Genomic DNA, 17,909 nt, shown 5'->3' with positions numbered 1-17,909 from the left:
GATCGGTGATACCCGGTGAGGTGAAGACAAGGTAGGAAGATCTTCAGGGGCTTAGTGTTAGGTTTATTTAAGGGGGGTTTGGGTTAGATTAGGGGTATGTGGGTGGTGGGTTGTAATGTTGGGGGGGGGGTATTGTATGTTTTTTTTTACAGGCAAAAGAGCTGATTTTCTTGGGGCATGCCCCGCAAAGGGCCCTGTTCAGGGCTGGTAAGGTAAAAGAGCTTTTAAATGTATTAATTTAGAATAGGGTAGGGCATTTTTTTATTTTGGGGGTCTTTGTTATTTTATTAGGGGGCTTAGAGTAGGTGTAATTAGTTTAAAATTGTTGTAATATTTTTCTTATGTTTGTAAATATTTTTTTTTTTGTAACTTAGTTCTTTTTTATTTTTTGTACTTTAGTTAGTTTATGTAATTGTAGTTATTTGTAGAAATTGTATTTAATTTATTTATTGATAGTGTAGTGTTAGGTTTTATTGTAGGTAATTGTAGGTATTTTATTTAATTAATTTATTGATAGGGTAGTGTTAGGTTTAATTATAACTTAGGTTAGGACTTATTTTACAGGTAATTTTGTTATTATTTTAACTAGGTAACTATTAAATAGTTCTTAACTATTTAATAGATATTGTACCTAGTTAAAATAATTACCAAGTTGCCTGTAAAATAAATATTAATCCTAAAATAGCTACAATGTAATTATAATTTATATTGTAGCTATATTAGGATTTATTTTACAGGTAAGTATTTAGCTTTAAATAGGAATAATTTATTTAATAAGAGTTAATTAATTTCGTTAGATTTAAATTATATTTAACTTAGGGGGGTGTTAGTGTTAGGGTTAGACTTAGCTTTAGGGGTTAATACATTTATTAGAATAGCGGTGAGCTCCGGTCGTCAGATTAGGGGTTAATAATTGAAGTTAGGTGTCGGCGATGTTAGGGAGGGCAGATTAGGGGGTAATACTATTTATGATAGGGTTAGTGAGGCGGATTAGGGGTTAATAACTTTATTATAGTAGCGCTCAGGTCCGCTCGGCAGTTTAGGGGTTAATAAGTGTAGGCAGGTGGAGGCGACGTTGTGGGGGGCAGGTTAGGGGTTAATAAATATAATATAGGGGTCGGCGGGGTTAGGGGCAGCAGATTAGGGGTACATAAGGATAACGTAGGTGGCGGTCGGCAGATTAGGGGTTAAAAAAATGTAATCGAGTTGCGGCGATGTGGGGGGACCTCAGTTTAGGGGTACATAGGTAGTTTATGGGTGTTAGTGTACTTTAGGGTACAGTAGTTAAGAGCTTTATGAACCGGCGTTAGCCCAGAAAGCTCTTAACTCCTGCTTTTTTTCGGCGGCTGGAGTTTTGTCGTTAGAGCTCTAACGCTCACTTTAGAAACGACTCTAAATACCGGCGTTAGGAAGATCCCATTGAAAAGATAGGATACGCAATTGACGTAAGGGGATCTGCGGTATGGAAAAGTCGCGGCTGAAAAGTGAGCGTTAGACCCTTTAATCACTGACTCCAAATACCGGCGGTAGCCTAAAACCAGCGTTAGGAGCTTCTAACGCTGGTTTTCACGGCTAACGCCAAACTCCAAATCTAGGCCTAAATTAGGGGGTGTTAGGGATAGACTTAGTTTTAGGGGTTAATAAATTTAGTATAGTGTCAGCGACGTTGGGGGCCGCAGATTAGGGGTTAATAAATGTAGGTAGGTGGCGGCGATGTTAGGGACAGCATATTAGGGGTTAATAATATTTAACTAGTGTTTGCAAGGCAAGAGTGCGGTGGTTTAGGGGTTTATATGTTTATTATAGTGGCGGCGATAACCTTGCAATGTATTTCGACCACAAGATCGTCGACATCTACAACAGCTTCGTGCCCCAGAACTCACCTACCTCCGCAGACCCACCAACCCCCACCAATCACGATACCTCACCCAAATACACCACCGCCTACCCCCCACTGACCATCTGGAGCCACCTCACCACAGAGGACACCCTCAGAATCATGAGATTGATCCACTCAGGAGCACCCTCGGACCCATGCCCGCATCACATATTCAAGAAAGCGGGTTACACCATTGCCCACGAGCGCTGCCGCACCATCAAATGCTCCATCAAATCCGGCACCTTCCCGGATGATTGGAAGCATGCAGAATTAAAACCCCTACTGAAGAAACCAACAGCAGACCTCAATGATCCAAAGAACTACCGCCCCATCTCTCTGCTCCCCTTTGCGGCCAAAGTCATTGAAGCCCATCAACGTGCAACTCGTTGATCACATCAAGGCCAACCACACCCTAGACCCCTCCCAATCCAGTTTCAGGAGCAACCAAAGCACCAAGACCGCCCTCCTCACCGCCACAGACTACATTCTCGCCCTACTCGACCAAGGAGAGACCGCCGCCCTCATCCTCCTAGACCTCTCAGCAGCATTCGACACTGTCTCCCACCTCACCCTCCACACCTGCCTACACGACACCGGCATATGCAATAAAGCCCTGGAATGGATCACCTCCTTCCTCACTGGCAGAACCCAGAAAGTTAGACTCCCACCCTTCACCTCCAAGCCCACAGAGATCAGCTGTGGTGTACCTCAAGGCTCTTCGCTGAGCCCCACCCTATTCAACATCTACATGGCCCCTCTCACCGCCATCGCCCGATGACACAACCTCAACATCGTCTCCTATGCTGGCAACTTCCAGCTAATCATCTCACTCACCAGTGATCTCCACCACCACCAAGAGAAATGTCCATGAAGGGCTGACAGCAGTCACCACCTAGATGAGCGACAACTGCCCCAAGCTGAACGCAGACAAGACCAAAGTCCTCCTCATTCCCACTACATCCGCCTGGAATAACTCCTGGTGGCCCACAGCCCTCAGACACCCTCCAACCCCCACCGATCATGCACAGAATCTGGGCGTCATCCTGGACTCATCGATCTCCATGGACCGACAAATCGACGCCTTCTCCTCTGCTTGCTTCCACATACTCCACCTGCTGCGAAAGATCTTGAAGTGGCTCCCAACTGAAACCAGGAAGACTGTCACCCACGCCCTCGTCAGCAGCCTACTAGACTATTGCAATGCACTCTACGCCGGCTCCACCATCAAGTTCACCAAACACCTGCAGGACCTGCACTGGCTCCCCATAAACAAAAGAATAACCTTCAATCTTCTCACCCACGCATTCAAGGCCCTCCACAATATCGTTCCCAAATACAACAACCACTGCCTTACCTTCTACACCCCCGCTAGGCAACTTTGATCGGGTGACCAAGCCCTCATAGTCATCCCCCGCATCAGGAAAACCACAGAAGGAGGCAGATCCTTCTCTCACCTGGCAGCCAAGACTTGGAACAGCCTCCCACTGCACCTCAGACAAGCTACCACCCTAACAAAGTTCAGAAAGGACCATAAGACCTGGCTCTTTGACTGAACTGCAACCCTTAGCACCTTGAGACCCTTACAGGTGAATAGCCGCCCTTTACAAGAACCCAATAGATAGATAGATAGATAGATAGATAGATAGATAGATAGATAGATAGATAGATAGATAAATAGATAGTAAGAGTTCTTTTAAAAATAAAGAATAAACAAATATATATATATATATATATATTAATATTAAATGGATAATAGCAATGGTATTTTAAAAAGCTTTTGAAAAACTTTAACACGGTTCATATTTATCAATGTTTTCTCTACAATGGGAAGAGAAAATAATAAGATCCCCGGAGCATAATAGTATCAGCAGGAGAGAGTTGCTTGTTATACACGTGTGCTGCACATTATTTTAAACATGGTGGCACACTGACATCAAAAGAGCGTAACATTCAAGAAGGGATTGGATTTGCTCCCATTCCAGAGACTTCTTCTACCCCTAATTTTGAACACTATTTTTGTTCAAAATAGATCCGTAGATGAGGAAAAGTGCACAGTAGGAAGTGTCAAGAATATTTTTTAGCTTTCCCATAAAAAAATGTTCAGTATTTAATACCTTTTATGTGGCTTACTATTTAATGTGTCACTTAACAGAAATAATTGTTAAATAGCGTATATTCTTAAAAAAAAGTGCTAATACATCTAACTCTCTTCCCTCTAAAAACATATTTATTTTAAGAAAACATAAACTTACATTTAACTGCATACCAGAAAGTGCTTCATTGCTCTCATATGGGAATATAATCAGCAATTCTAGTTACCTTGACAGATTTTAAAGTCACAGCACAGCGAGAGGGCACATCAGAAGGATATCTGGAAAGAATATATTCTCCATCCCATCCCTAGAGTTAATACGCACATTCACTAACTCAATTCTAAATCATTCCTGAAGGCTTTTCTTTTCCTTTGTTCTCAGATAAATTTTACGTATTACCAACACATTTTTTATCTATTTTTTTTTTTTTGAAGCAAGGAGATATTGAGCATTTGAAGGTAATTGGTATTGTATATGGCTAGGGAGTTATATCTGCATATATTGTTTTGCTTCACAGAACATATCTTTCCACTATCTGTTTTGTCTTCAGAAATAAATTAGTAAACAGAAAATAAAATCATATTTAAAACCCGCTTGATTGGTCTCATATGACAAGTTTTCTATTTAATCTATTTTTTCATGTTTGTTTATTTTAGTAAGTCACAGTTTTTACCTTTGCTAACAATTAGGAAAGCCATATTCAAATCTTCCACTCTGCAATATACCTCTTTTTATAAACAGTTACTACAATACTGATGCTAATAAAAGTTGTTATTCTTTTTATGACTTTCTTAATAACTTTTTTTTTTTAATTTGAAGATTTTACTGTATTTTAAGTATTGAAGTAAATAGATTTCTGAATATTTTTTCCTTAGTGCTATGTATCCTCTTTATTTTGTGTGTGTGTTTATGTATACACATATATATAACTTTATGTGTAAAGACATTTTGTGGTTTTACATAGCACACATGCACACTCGCACACACATATAGAGTATATTAAAATATATATATATATATATATATATATATATACTGTGTATATATAAATATACTGTGTATATATAAATATACTGTGTATATATGTATATATATATATATATATATATATATATATATATATATATATATATATATATTGTATATCTAATTTGCATTTCTTAGCCAGAGTTCTCTGGAGCATTGGTAACAATGTATACATAATACTTTTGGTGAAAAGCAAGCAGGGATAATTGCCTAGATGTGTTAAATGTCTATACAATAATTCTATTACTCTTACTTTTAGGAAATTAAGCATCTTAATATCATGCATTAATCTTTTCCATAATTTAATTGAATATCTATATAAATATGTATCTGTGTGTGTATGTATATATATATTTATATTTATATATATATATATATATATATATATATATATATATATATATATATATATATATATATATATATATATATATCCCAAGTGGTAGAGGCACTCACTGTGTCTTGATTGCATACAATATTATTTAAATTAGTAGTAAATTAGTCTAATTTAAATAAAAAAAATATGCATTCAAGACTCAGTGAGTGCCTCTACTACATGGGATATCTGTGCTATAAATACGGAGTTCACCCTGTGCGGGCATAAGATACTGAGGATACAGTACCGTGAGTGCTCAACCCTACGTTTGATATATATATATATATATATATATATATATATATATATATATACACACACACATACAATAGGTGAAAAGAAAACACTAAAACCTATGTAATACACAAGTTCAAAAGAAATAATATCAATTAAAGTTTATCAAAACATTCAAGTCTTAATCTGTGCCAAGAGTCTTAAAGTGCTTGATGAATGTCCATAAGAGCATAAATATATTCACAAATAAGGGCAATCGTTATACTCACAAATATAACCTCAATCTTATGATGTAAGTGTGGCGCAGGAGGGAGTCACTTCCCACACAGCACTGGCTGCAGAAGTATGGTAGATTTCTTCTTTTAATGTTTGTCTTCAAAGATGTTGCCCAGTCTCTGAGATTCCCTAAAAAAACAAATGAACTGATGTAGTGTAATATTGTTTAATATATGCACCATAATGCTGACCACACTTACATTTATTAACCTCAATAAAGTATGAAAATATCATCAGCGCGTACTTCAGTAATCTGAATGAGCCAACCCCAAACATTACGTGCTTGTTATTGCAAGACTTTGCATAAAATAACTCGAACAAGGATAAAACTCAGGGAGCAATCAAAGATGCCAGGTAGCCCAACGTTATGGTGAGCTAAATGTGATTTAAATAATTGGGGATTTTCTCTATGTTTTATGGTGCTGTAATGTTAACTTTCTGGATGATAGCAAACTGCTAAATCATGCACAGCTGAAATCTTTCAGTTGCATTTCCAATCAAACTTTCTGATAAAAATTTAAACAACTGCTTTGAAAATTTGAGTATGAAGTATGTTATAGTAAATTGCTAACAGGAAAAATATCTATTGCCATATTGATCATAGAGATAATATTCTTCCTGTTAAATTACAATACCTTTTAATCGACTAAGATATTAATAAATCATTTTTTTTTAATTTCATAAGCATTCAGAGCCTCTACACGTGTCTACTTGTAATGTAAATAAATTGCTGTGACATCTCCAGATTGCTGTTGAGAGAACCAGACTTTCAAAATGTGAAATATATTTGCAAGTCACAGCAGTTTTGAGGAGTTAGCATTACAGTGTGTTAGACAGATTAATCACCTTCAAAGCAAATTACAATATGTGTAGTCAATCTGGTAAAGGTGGGTGCAGTCTTCTTCCCCATCTGACTGCAGGAGATCCATTTAATGTCACCGCATATTTATATGTAAGAAAAGTAGTCATCTGCAGCACAATTAATTTGAAAGAGGAGATTTGGCCCTGTGAGATATAAGTAATTGCTGTAAAAATAACAATAACCTGCAGTAGTAATTAAAATGATGTCCCAGGGGGTGGGGCTATAATGCAGCCTATATCTTCTTGCCTGTTAGAGCCAACCTGACAAGTGGCCCCTTAGCCTGTTGGAGCTAACCTAACAAGTGACCCCCTTAAGCTGTTAGAGATAACCTGACAAATGACCCCTTAGCCTGTTAGAGATAACCTAACAAGTGACCCCTTAGCCTGTTAGAGCTAACCTGATAAGTGACCCCTTAGGCTGTTAGAGCTAACCTGACCAGTGACCCTCAGCCTGTTAGAGATAACCTGAAAAGTAACCCTTAGCATGTTAGAGATAACCTGACAAATGACCCCTTAGCCTGTTAGAGCTAACCTGATAAGTGACCCCTTAGGCTGTTAGACCTAACCTAACCAGTGACCCATAGCCTGTTAGAGGTAACCTGAAATGTGACCCCTTATGCTGTTAGAGCTAACCTGACCAGTGACCCTTAGCCTGTTAGAGATAACCTGACAAGTGACCCCTTAGCCTGTAAGACTAACCTGGCCAGTGACCCTAAATTGAAAGGGTAGATCATCTTCAAAAATGGTTATCACCTGTAGGGCTGGACTTTTTAATTTTGGGGGAAGGCTGTAACAGTGATTATATCTTCCACTCTTATTAAATTACATGTGAAAGAGAGAATCTACCTCTATTTAATGAGGTGTTACACCCCACTAATTGTAATTTAATCACTGTGGTAACCACTCACACATGCAGTGTTTGATGGGGGAGTTTTGAAAGAGGTATGGCAATTTTTAAGAAGCTCTTATTACCACTTCACCATAGAAATACAAAGCTATTTTATAAAACACTCTTTTATATATTGCAAGAGGGAGGTACCTCTATTAAAAAAATGGATTTAGTGTCCATACAACTATAATGTTGTCACCATATTAATAATGATCAGCAAGCAGCAACTACTATTTATTTTGCTGTTGATGTCAGGGCTCATAAATCCACATTTCTCTGAACTAATATCAAAAAAAATATATACAGGAATACAAATTTTTGGGAAAACTGGGTAGTTTAAAAATAGGTTATATTTTGTTAAAGCCTATATAGAAAGAGTTTTGATACAACTATACTTTCTTTTTGTTTTTTTGTTTATTTTTTTTGCTACACTAAGTGAGTGGGTAAGGGTATGCATACATTGTAAAATCAGTTTAAATCACTACTCTGGGATATTAGAATTTTGTGTAATTTTAAAGGGGCAGTAAAGCCATAATTAAACTTTCATTTTGACACGTGGCTTGCAATGTTGGAACTGATCCCAGGCCACCATACTGCAGTAGCTGCCCTTTCTTTGCACTTTGTAATGCCCAAGTGGCCATCATGAATCCTGCTTAACATCTCCTGCCACATGCTAACAGCAGTAACAATGTGGTCTTGGAACAGCACCAATCCATCCAGCTCCGTGAGCTGCGACCTTTCTGACTGGTAAGAACTTAAAGACATCCTGGCTGCCCGGCTCTCGGGTTAACCTTATTTTATGTACTTAATAACTTCTTGAAGGTCTGTGTCTAAACGTGTCTCCTTTCTTATTTGCTCTAGCTTCCCTGACAAAATGGATTTGGATGCCAGAACTGAATCCACATACACTTTCACATCTGATTCCGTTGAAGATTCTTCAGCAGCAGCCAGCAGGAGCCTAGAAAGTGTATCTGCCACTACCAGTTGTTTCCCCGGCACATGCACTGCCTGAACGTTGAACCTGAGCAGCCTCATCAGAGGTCTCAGGCATTTTAGGGGTGTATTGTCAATATCATATCTCCAGACTTAATTTCTCTAAAACCACTAGGTAACACTGGAAGCGCTCAGAGGCCAAAACTGCAGTCAGGCACTCTTTCTCAATTTGGGCGTATTTCAACTCTGCAGCCGTCAGTGTATGGGAACAGTAGGCGATGGGCTGTAGTTTGTTCTCATTCAACTGCAAGAAGGCAGCCCCTAGCCCTTAGCTTGCATCAGCACTAACCACAGTCTTTTTAGAAGTGTTGTAGAACCCTAACACTGGGTCAGACCCCAGCAAGGACTTGACCTGTACAAAAGCTTCTTCCTGTGAAGGACCCCAGACCAAGGCAACTCTGTGATAGGGTGCAGTACTGTGGATAAATCTGGAAGGAACCTGCCCGCATAGTTCACAATGCCCAATATTTGTCTCAGGTTGTGTACATCAGAAGGACTCTTCATCTGTTCAAAAGAAGGATTTTATCAGGGTCTGGCTTGATGCCATCTCTATTGATGATATGCCAAAAGTAACATAACTCAGATTTTCTAAAATGGCATTTCTCTTTATTTAATTTCAGCCCAAACTCTCTAATGGTCTGCAGCACACAGCTCATTCGCTGATCATGTTCTTCCAATGTTGACCCATTGTCAGCGTGCCAGGAATCAGACTGAGAGGAGAAGTGCAAAAATAATCACACATTTATTAATAGCAAAAAATAATAAAAAGTCCACTAGTCAAATAACAAGCCAGGAGTCAAAACCAAAGCTGATAGTCAGACGAGCCGAGTCAGGAGCCAAAGCATATAGTCAGATGAGCCGGAATCAGGAACAAGGAAAACAGCAGAGTCAGGAACAAGCCAGGGATCAGGAACCAGGAAGGTCACGCAGCCAGGTAATACACAGGAACTCTCACAAACAGGTCTGAGACAACGCAAAGGCAAAGCATTCTGAACAGAGGCCCTTTAAATAATAAGTGATGACATCACAATTCTGAGACTGCATCCTGTCTCACACGGATGATGCACACCAGTCTGGCCATAAAAGGAAGCAAGAGAGGTGAGTAAAATGGCTGCCATAAGCACATGGCAAACAAACAGGGAAAAAACCCTGACAGTACCCTCCCCTCAACGACTCCTCCCCCGCTGGAGGACAAAAGGCTTATTGGGGAAATGGGCATGGAAGGCATGGAGGAGGGCGGTAGCATGAACATCAGAGGAGGGAACCCAAGAATGCTCCTCCGGACCATAGCCCCTCCAGTGAACCAAATACTGTACACAGTCCCTGGACATATGAGCGTCAATAATGCTGCTGACCTCATACTCCTCATGGTTGTCAACAAAGATAGGATGGGGATGAGGCAACACAGTGGTAAACCAATAACAAACCAATGGTTTCAAGAGGGAGACATGAAAAACATTGGAGATGCGCATAGCAGGAGGAAGGTCAAGAGCGTAGGCCACAGGATTAACCCGTCTGAGTATTCGAAAAGGACCAACATAACGGGGAGCCAATTTATAGGAAGGCACACAAAGGTTCAAGTTGCAGGAGGACAGCCAAACTCTCTCACCAACCTGGTAGGAAGGTGCGGGCAGACGCCTATGATCAGCCGGATGCTGGAGATGCTCCTCCAAAGCCAGAATACCCTGAGACATGAATTAATCGGGCAACAACGATGGTTGAAACCCATAATTCGCCATGAACAGGGATAACTTGGAGGAAGCATTAATAGCACTATTACGAGCAAACTCTGCCCAAGGTAACAGTTCAGACCAATTATTGTGGTGATCTGAGACATAGCAATGGAGGAACTGTTCCAGAGCTTGATTAGACCGTTCCGCAGTCCCATTGGATTGAGGGTGATATGCAGAGGAGAAGGAAAGCTGGATCTCCATTTGAGCACAAAAGGAATGCCAAAATCTGGAGACAAACTGGCTACCCCAGTCCGACACTTTCTCCTTGGGTACCCCATGTAAACGAAAGACCTCCCGGGCAAAAATTGAAGCAAGGGGGGGCGGAGTTAGCCACTGCACTGGATGGATGTGTGTATGCCGAGCTCCTCAGACTAATAGTTTAAAATAAGCTAAAAAAAGCTATACTAAGTGTACATTTTGGGCTCAAAGTCCACCTAGGTGGTTAGTTGTCATGGAGAGACATTATACCTTGGTAAGGTGCCCTGTTTTAACCACTTTGACCTAAGAGTGACCACGGAGTCGATTACCAGCAGTGCCACTGCTGAGAGTACAGGCCGCCATTAATTTTAGCCTAGAAGATCGGAGATCTACCCCGGATGTCCCACTACCACTCAAACTTACCTGGACCTCCGGACACAGCTCATCGGCAAATGCCACCACCCAAGCTGATCTGAGCTCGACGGGCACAAACTGATTCGGACCTCAACCGCTGGCTGTTACTGTCCCCCTACTCCGGAGGGCCGGGGCTCCACTCCGGAGTAGCAGCCTGCTCGTACGACAACCATCACCTGCCGCCAGTCCCCTCTTAACAACACCGCTCCGGAGGGCCGGGTATCTGCTCTGGAGCTACCCGCTACCAGCATTCTCTGAGCGGTGAGGCTGCATCTGAAAGTCCTGCCTAGCTACCGACCCTGGAGAGGCTTCTGCTGAGAGCGCCCATACTCACCCTCTACACCTTCTCAAGACACGGACAGCACTGCGGTGTGTGCCGAAACATCTAGCCCCCAAAGATCAGGGGATTACTCGACCGGGACTCCCTGGTGCGCAAGTTGTAAATAAGGCGCGAACATCCGCCATCTTTGTGCCTCCCTGCTTACGGGCCTGCGCCAGACCAACAACCAAGATCTCAGTGGAGTTTGGGGCCTTTTCACAAGACTACTTACTGTTCCCGCCGGAGCCAGTTGCTACCGGACCTTAGAAGAGCTGGCTCACCTCCCACAAGCCTAACGGACGGCACACAGGTAGAGACCGGTCATCTAGACTTCTGGCCCGCATCATATCTGTTGACACCACGCATATCTAGAGGTGAGAGGAGACCGGGAGGCACAGAGGGTAGCGCAGGAGAGCCATTAAACATAGGGGTTTTCTAATTGGAGCAATTTACACACCTTGACTCTCCTTTTTAAAACCGGGCTATGCAAATTATATCTAGCCGGTCTGTGAGGGGGCCTAAGACACTGGGACTCTGTGAGATCACATATAAAGTCAGCTGGGCCTACTTAGCTCATACCATACATGTGAATTTCCCTGAGGTCCCCTAAATCCCTCCAACAACTGCAGAAAGCATAGCAGGCCCTAAATATTACCCTATAGGCCTCTTATACCAATAGACCTACAATCAAGTTTTTGAGGAAGGCAAATTACATATCCTCTGCTCATCTGGGGTCCCATCTCCCCATAGCTGCCCACACGGAGACATAAAGTTTGGCCTCTTCAAGGCCTATATTGCCTTACACTTTTAACCCTTGTAATAACAGCTGTGACCTGGGTTTGTGATCAGTGCACTGCTGGGATCTGACTTTAAGGTGCAGCACAAGAAGTGTACATAAACTCCTGTATTCATTTGCTAAGGCTGCTGCGTCAGCTCAAGTATCTCTGAAAATCACTTTTTCAGGGTGTAGTGTTTTTCATTTTTTTTGTTATATTAACCATACCTTTCTCTTCACAGGAATTTGGGCCCTACATATTATTGAACATAGCTTTTTTCCTCTACCGATATAACTCTTAATTTTCTTGTCTTTTTTTCAGGTACCCCCTGCAGTAGAGGTCTTAGATATTAATTTGATAAATACACATCTTAGGTGTACCCGCCTAAGACTCTCCCCTTCCTGAGTCTGGTATTCCCCCCAAGTTGCATTAACCACCTGCAGGGCCTATAATTCCTAACATAGACCTAATATCAGTATATGTTTTCTACCATCTTCCCTACACTGTGTTTATAGGGGTATACCTAGAAGTCTCGCCGTACGGGACTGGCTGCCTTGGTCCCCCTCGCGCTTCCCCCTTTCCGGCCCAGCTCGTCTGGGTTGGTCACTTCCATTCTCCTTTTTCCCTTCCTTCTGGTCGTATCCCCCCTCCCTGAGGCACATGGGGGCTCTTGGGAACCGCCACAATCACCAGCACATGGTCCACTTGTTGGACCTCCTCCATTCTTAATGTAAAGGTTTAATATTATGTGTCAGGTGTAACTCAAACCAAGGGCTGTGCTGGTCCCGCTCTTACAGTGTAACATTTGCTGCAAATGCTCTAACTAAGTGTTGAAGCTTAATTTATGTGTTAATCTAGGCATCCTTCTTCTCTTTGTGATTAGTCCAGTGGTCTAACGACTCCTCTGTGTGTAAGTGGTCAGGGCGGGCCTCCATTGCATCCAACCAACCCATTCCTGGGTCTCCCTGCATAGCCAAATATGTCACACTCGGCTAGAAAAAATACCAAGTCCCAAGCGGCCTTAAAAAAAACTGTTCTTGACCATTTCTCTCAACCGCGCAAAATGCCTACCTCAGTGAACAAGGACATTAGCGACCCCAAATCTCAAGATGAAGGTTCCCAGTCAAGCTCTCAGTCTGTTGCACATCTCAATCACTACATCACTGAAAGCACTCTACAGAAACTTCTTGCAGCTCAGACCAAATCTATCACCACTGAGATCCAGAGAAGTTCAGCTGAACTTAAAAAAGAAATACAGGAAATAGGTGACAGAGTTGACTCTCTTGAACGGCAACAAGATGATTTGGCTACTGAAAACTCGAACCTTCTAGCCTATACAGAAAACCTGGCCGAACAAATCTCCCAACTTGAGCTAAAACTTGCGGATGTGGAGGACAGAGCTAGGAGGAACAATATCAGGTTCAGAGGCATTCCTGAGACGGTTAACACGGGTGGCTTACAGGAGTACCTCATCTCTCTGTTCACCGCATTCTTAGGCCCTTTGGAAGGCAACATGCATGCTATGGAAAGGGCCCACAGGGCTCTTAGGCCACGTTCAGTATCATCAGAAAAGCCGAGAGATGTGGTCGTTTGCTTCCACCACTTTACTTTTAAAGACCGGTTGATGCAAGCAGCATATGGTAAACCCACTCTACCTGATAACTTCAAAGATATCCAACTCTTACCCGACCTCTCCTCATATACTTTACAATAACGAAAGCTCTACGCCCCAATTACTACTCAGCTGAGGAAAGCAGGGATCAAATACAGATGGGGATTCCCCACTAAATTGATTGTGACCAAGGATAACCAAACCCACACAGTCTCCTCACCCTCTATGGGAGGCACTCTATTGGCTAACTGGGGCCTCCAAGCCGCTCCTGAAAACCAGCAGGAGGTCCGCTCCAGATTGTGGGTCACAGCTCCAGAATGGTCCGTTAAAGAACAGAGGCCAAAGCGACCGAAACTCCTCCCCTGACCACTCTTTAAGGCCTCAAGCCTCACCCACTTGAGGATGTTGAACTGCACTTCAATACCAATGTCACTTTCATACCCTGTTAATTGTTTATCTGTTTAATGTTATTGTAACTAGCTTTAGTTAGAGTTCGAGTAGTTATGTGCTTACTTAGCTACTTTGTCTTTCTCTTGCAAAAGAGCGGGGCTACTTGCACTAGTCCCTCTGCCTCTCAGGCAAGGTTAACTCCCCCCCCCAAATTTCTGGTGCCCATTCCAGGGCCCCACATAGGTGGACTACTTCCACTTGCTTCCCTCTATTCCTGATCCCCCCTACCCAATCTTTGATCCCTATCATTCCCTTCACTCTCTCACAAGATTCCTAAATGACCTCCCTCAGGTTCCTCACCCATAATGTTAGAGGCCTGAATACTGTGGGCAAGAGATGCCTCCTGTCCCGGTCCCTACGCCATCATGGGGCGGATGTAGCCTTCCTTCAGGAGACACACCTATTAACAGACTCCCCCCCCCCTCCACACATCTAGGGACTACCCAGTATTCGAGGCGGCTTCCTTCACCAAAAAAGCCAGAGGAGTAGCCATCCTAATACACAAAAGAGTGGCTTACGAGCCCCTCTTCATATTCAGAGACCCTCAGGCCAGATACCTCATTCTTATCTGTAATCTTGATCATGTCACATATACTCTGGTTTCGGTCTATCTTCCGAACTCGCTCCAACCTAGGTACCTCAGGAAAGTTCTCCTACATGTTGAAAAAGTTAAACAGGGCAGAGTAATCCTTGCAGGTGACCTGAATATGGTGTGGGATGGGAAGATAGATAGAAAAACAAGCCCTCCTAAGAGACCCTCCTCCAGCCACGACCCCACCTGTCGTAGATTCAGGGAACTTATGTGCCAATTTACTTACTTTGATATTTGGAGGTCCCTACACCCTCTAGACAAAGACTTTACTCACTACTCCCATCCACACGTTGCATACTCTAGGTTAGATTACTTTTCTGCCACACCACAGATCTGGATCTGATCCGCTCCGCGAGCATTCATCCCTGCCCGTGGTCTGATCATGACCTTGTCACCCTAGACATAGACTCCAGCCACACTACCAAGACCAGGGCCCCTTAGAGACTGCCACACCGTCTCCTTTCGGATGTCCCATTTAGGGAGGAGATCAGGATGGAGATCCGCTTCACCCTTCAGACTAATGATACCCCAGATGTTAGCAAGAATACAATATGGGGAGCATTTAAGGCTACCCTCCGGGGCCTCTTCATCCGCAAGCAGGCTCACCTCAGGATGCAGGCAGGTCTCTCCCTATCCCAGGCACACTGTAGACTGCTGGTTCTAGAAACCCAACGATGGACCTCAGATCCTGTAGCCCACAAATCCGAGGTGGAAGACCTTAGGCGGCACATTTGCCAGCTGGAATTTCGTAAGACACAATCCAATCTCCTCCATTTAAAACACCTCCTGTACTCTAAAGGAAATAAAGCAGACTCTTTAATTGCAAAAAAAATTAGGCAACGTACAGGTGCCACTCGCATCCACGAAATTAAACAGGGCACACAATCTTTTAGACTCCCCTCCCAAATTGGCCGACAGTTCAATAAGTTTTATTCCGAGCTCTACAATATAAGCGACACTGCGTCGCCCGGGAAAGCTCCCTCGGAAAACATTAGTTAATTTCTCCAATCCCTAAAACTCCCCACCCTCGACAAAACCCATGTAGAGTCTATTGACACCCCGATCACTAGCCAAGAGGTTAAGCAGGTTATTAAAAAGCTGAAATCCCTTAAAGCCCACGGGCCGGACGGATTTACGGCTATTTTCTACAAAACGTACCTGGAAGATCTCATCCCTATGCTCACCAGATTCTTTAATAAAGCAATGTCCACAGTTAAATTCGATAAGGAATTTCTAGAGGCCTCCATCATTACCATCCCTAAACTCAATAAAGACCCCACCCTCTGCACTAATTATCGACCCATTTCACTCAACAATACTGATGTTAAGATTTACGCCAAAATCTTGGCTAACCGGTTAGCAAAGTTGCTCCCAGCACTTGTTGACCCGGACCAAGTTGGGTTTATTCCAGCGAGAGAGGGCCCAGACAACACCAGGAGGCTCCTTGACATCCTCCTAGAAGCCAAGAGACTGGATAGACCACTTGCGGTGCTTTCTCTCGATGCTGAGAAGGCCTTTGACCGCGTCAGATGGGAGTACCTCCAGTTCCCCATGCAAATTGTACTTGCAATTAAGGCACTATATTCCTCCCCAATAACCTCAGTAAGAGGAGTGGGATTGTACCCCACCCCTTTCTCTATCTCCAATGGCACCCGACAGGGTTGCCCCCTCTCCTCGATTCTGTTTGCGCTAGCCATGGAGCCTTTGGCCGCGGCTATAAGGGCAGATAAAGAGATTTCGGGAATCACCCTACACGGTATGGTTCACAAAGTGGCCCTCTTCGCCGATGATACTACCCTGTTCTTTTCCAGACCCTTGAGCTAGATCCCGAGACTCCTGTCCCTCCTCAAGACATTTAGTACCATGTCGTACTATAAATTAAACCACTCAAAATCAGAACTATTTACATCTGGGCTCCCTGAGGAGGTTTCCAGAAACCTATGCGAAAAATATAAGTTTATCCCTAGTCATAAGTATATCTCTCCCCTTGGTGTTAAATTGTCCAACTCTCTCCCCCAAATTATTGAAGACAACTTCAAACCCCTTTTGACCGAGCTTCGGTCCCTGCATTCGCAATGGAACTTCAAATGTGTCTCTAGGTTAGGGCGCATAGCGGCCCTAAAAATGAGCTACCTCCCTAAATTTACATACGCCCTCCGCTGCATCCCAATCAGGGTTCCTAGAACCCTTCTCATACAATTCCAGAGCTCTTGTACTAAATACATTTGGCAGGGTAAGCCCCCTAGAGTTGCCCATAACATTTTACAATACCCTAGAATGCACGGTGGGGTCGCTTCCGCCTCCATTTTTAGGTATGCGGATGCCGCTATGCTCACCCATGTCTCCCAATGGGGAGTTAAAGAGTCAGCTTGCAAATGGATGGGCAATTGAACAAGCCTCCCTACCGCACAATCTTGCCCTGAGGGACCTAATATGGATGCCACCTCACTGTAGAAGGAACCTAGGCACTTCTAACCCGATTATTCGGGAATGCCTGTCCGCCTGGGACCGTCTACGACATAACCCTAAGGTAGCCCCCCACCCATCCCCAATTACGTCCATAGCCGGCCTCTTGTCCGGCTTACCTGATTCACACCGATTGCTTGGGCTAGGTTGGGTGTCACGAGAGTGGCGGACCTTTGGTTGACCTCCTCTCCCATCACCTTCTCCTCCTTCAACCAACTTGATGTTTCCCCGTCCACACCCCTATACATGAAGTTTGAATATTCAAGAGTTATTAGCCTCTTGTCAAAGTGGGGTTTCAAACCCTCTTCGCCTTGGCAGCTCACCATCTGGGAGGCTCGTTGGCAACAGGGGCTCATGCTGGGCAAACCACTGTCCCTACACTACACCCTTATGGAAGGTGCTGTCCCAGCTGACAAAGCTCAACATATTCTAAAATGGGAACGGAAGTTAGACTTCACGAAAACCCTCAAAGAAAACCCTACATTGCATTACCATCCTCGAAACCTACGTTAAGGTACTCACGCATTGGTACTACGTCCCAGCTAGACTCACGAAGATTTTCCCTGGAGCCTCCCCCACTTGTTGGAGAGACTGCTCACATATAGGGGACATGATCCATATCTGGTGGAGCTGCCCCAGACTCAAACCTATCTGGAACAAATGCTTCTCTACGCTAGCCAGCTTAGGTATCAACCTACCTAGAACACCCGAGACGGCTCTAT

The sequence above is a fragment of the Bombina bombina genome, chromosome 1, assembly GCF_027579735.1.
Source record: "Bombina bombina isolate aBomBom1 chromosome 1, aBomBom1.pri, whole genome shotgun sequence".
Classification (NCBI taxonomy): domain Eukaryota; kingdom Metazoa; phylum Chordata; class Amphibia; order Anura; family Bombinatoridae; genus Bombina; species Bombina bombina.
Note: the sequence above shows the minus strand (reverse complement) of the source record.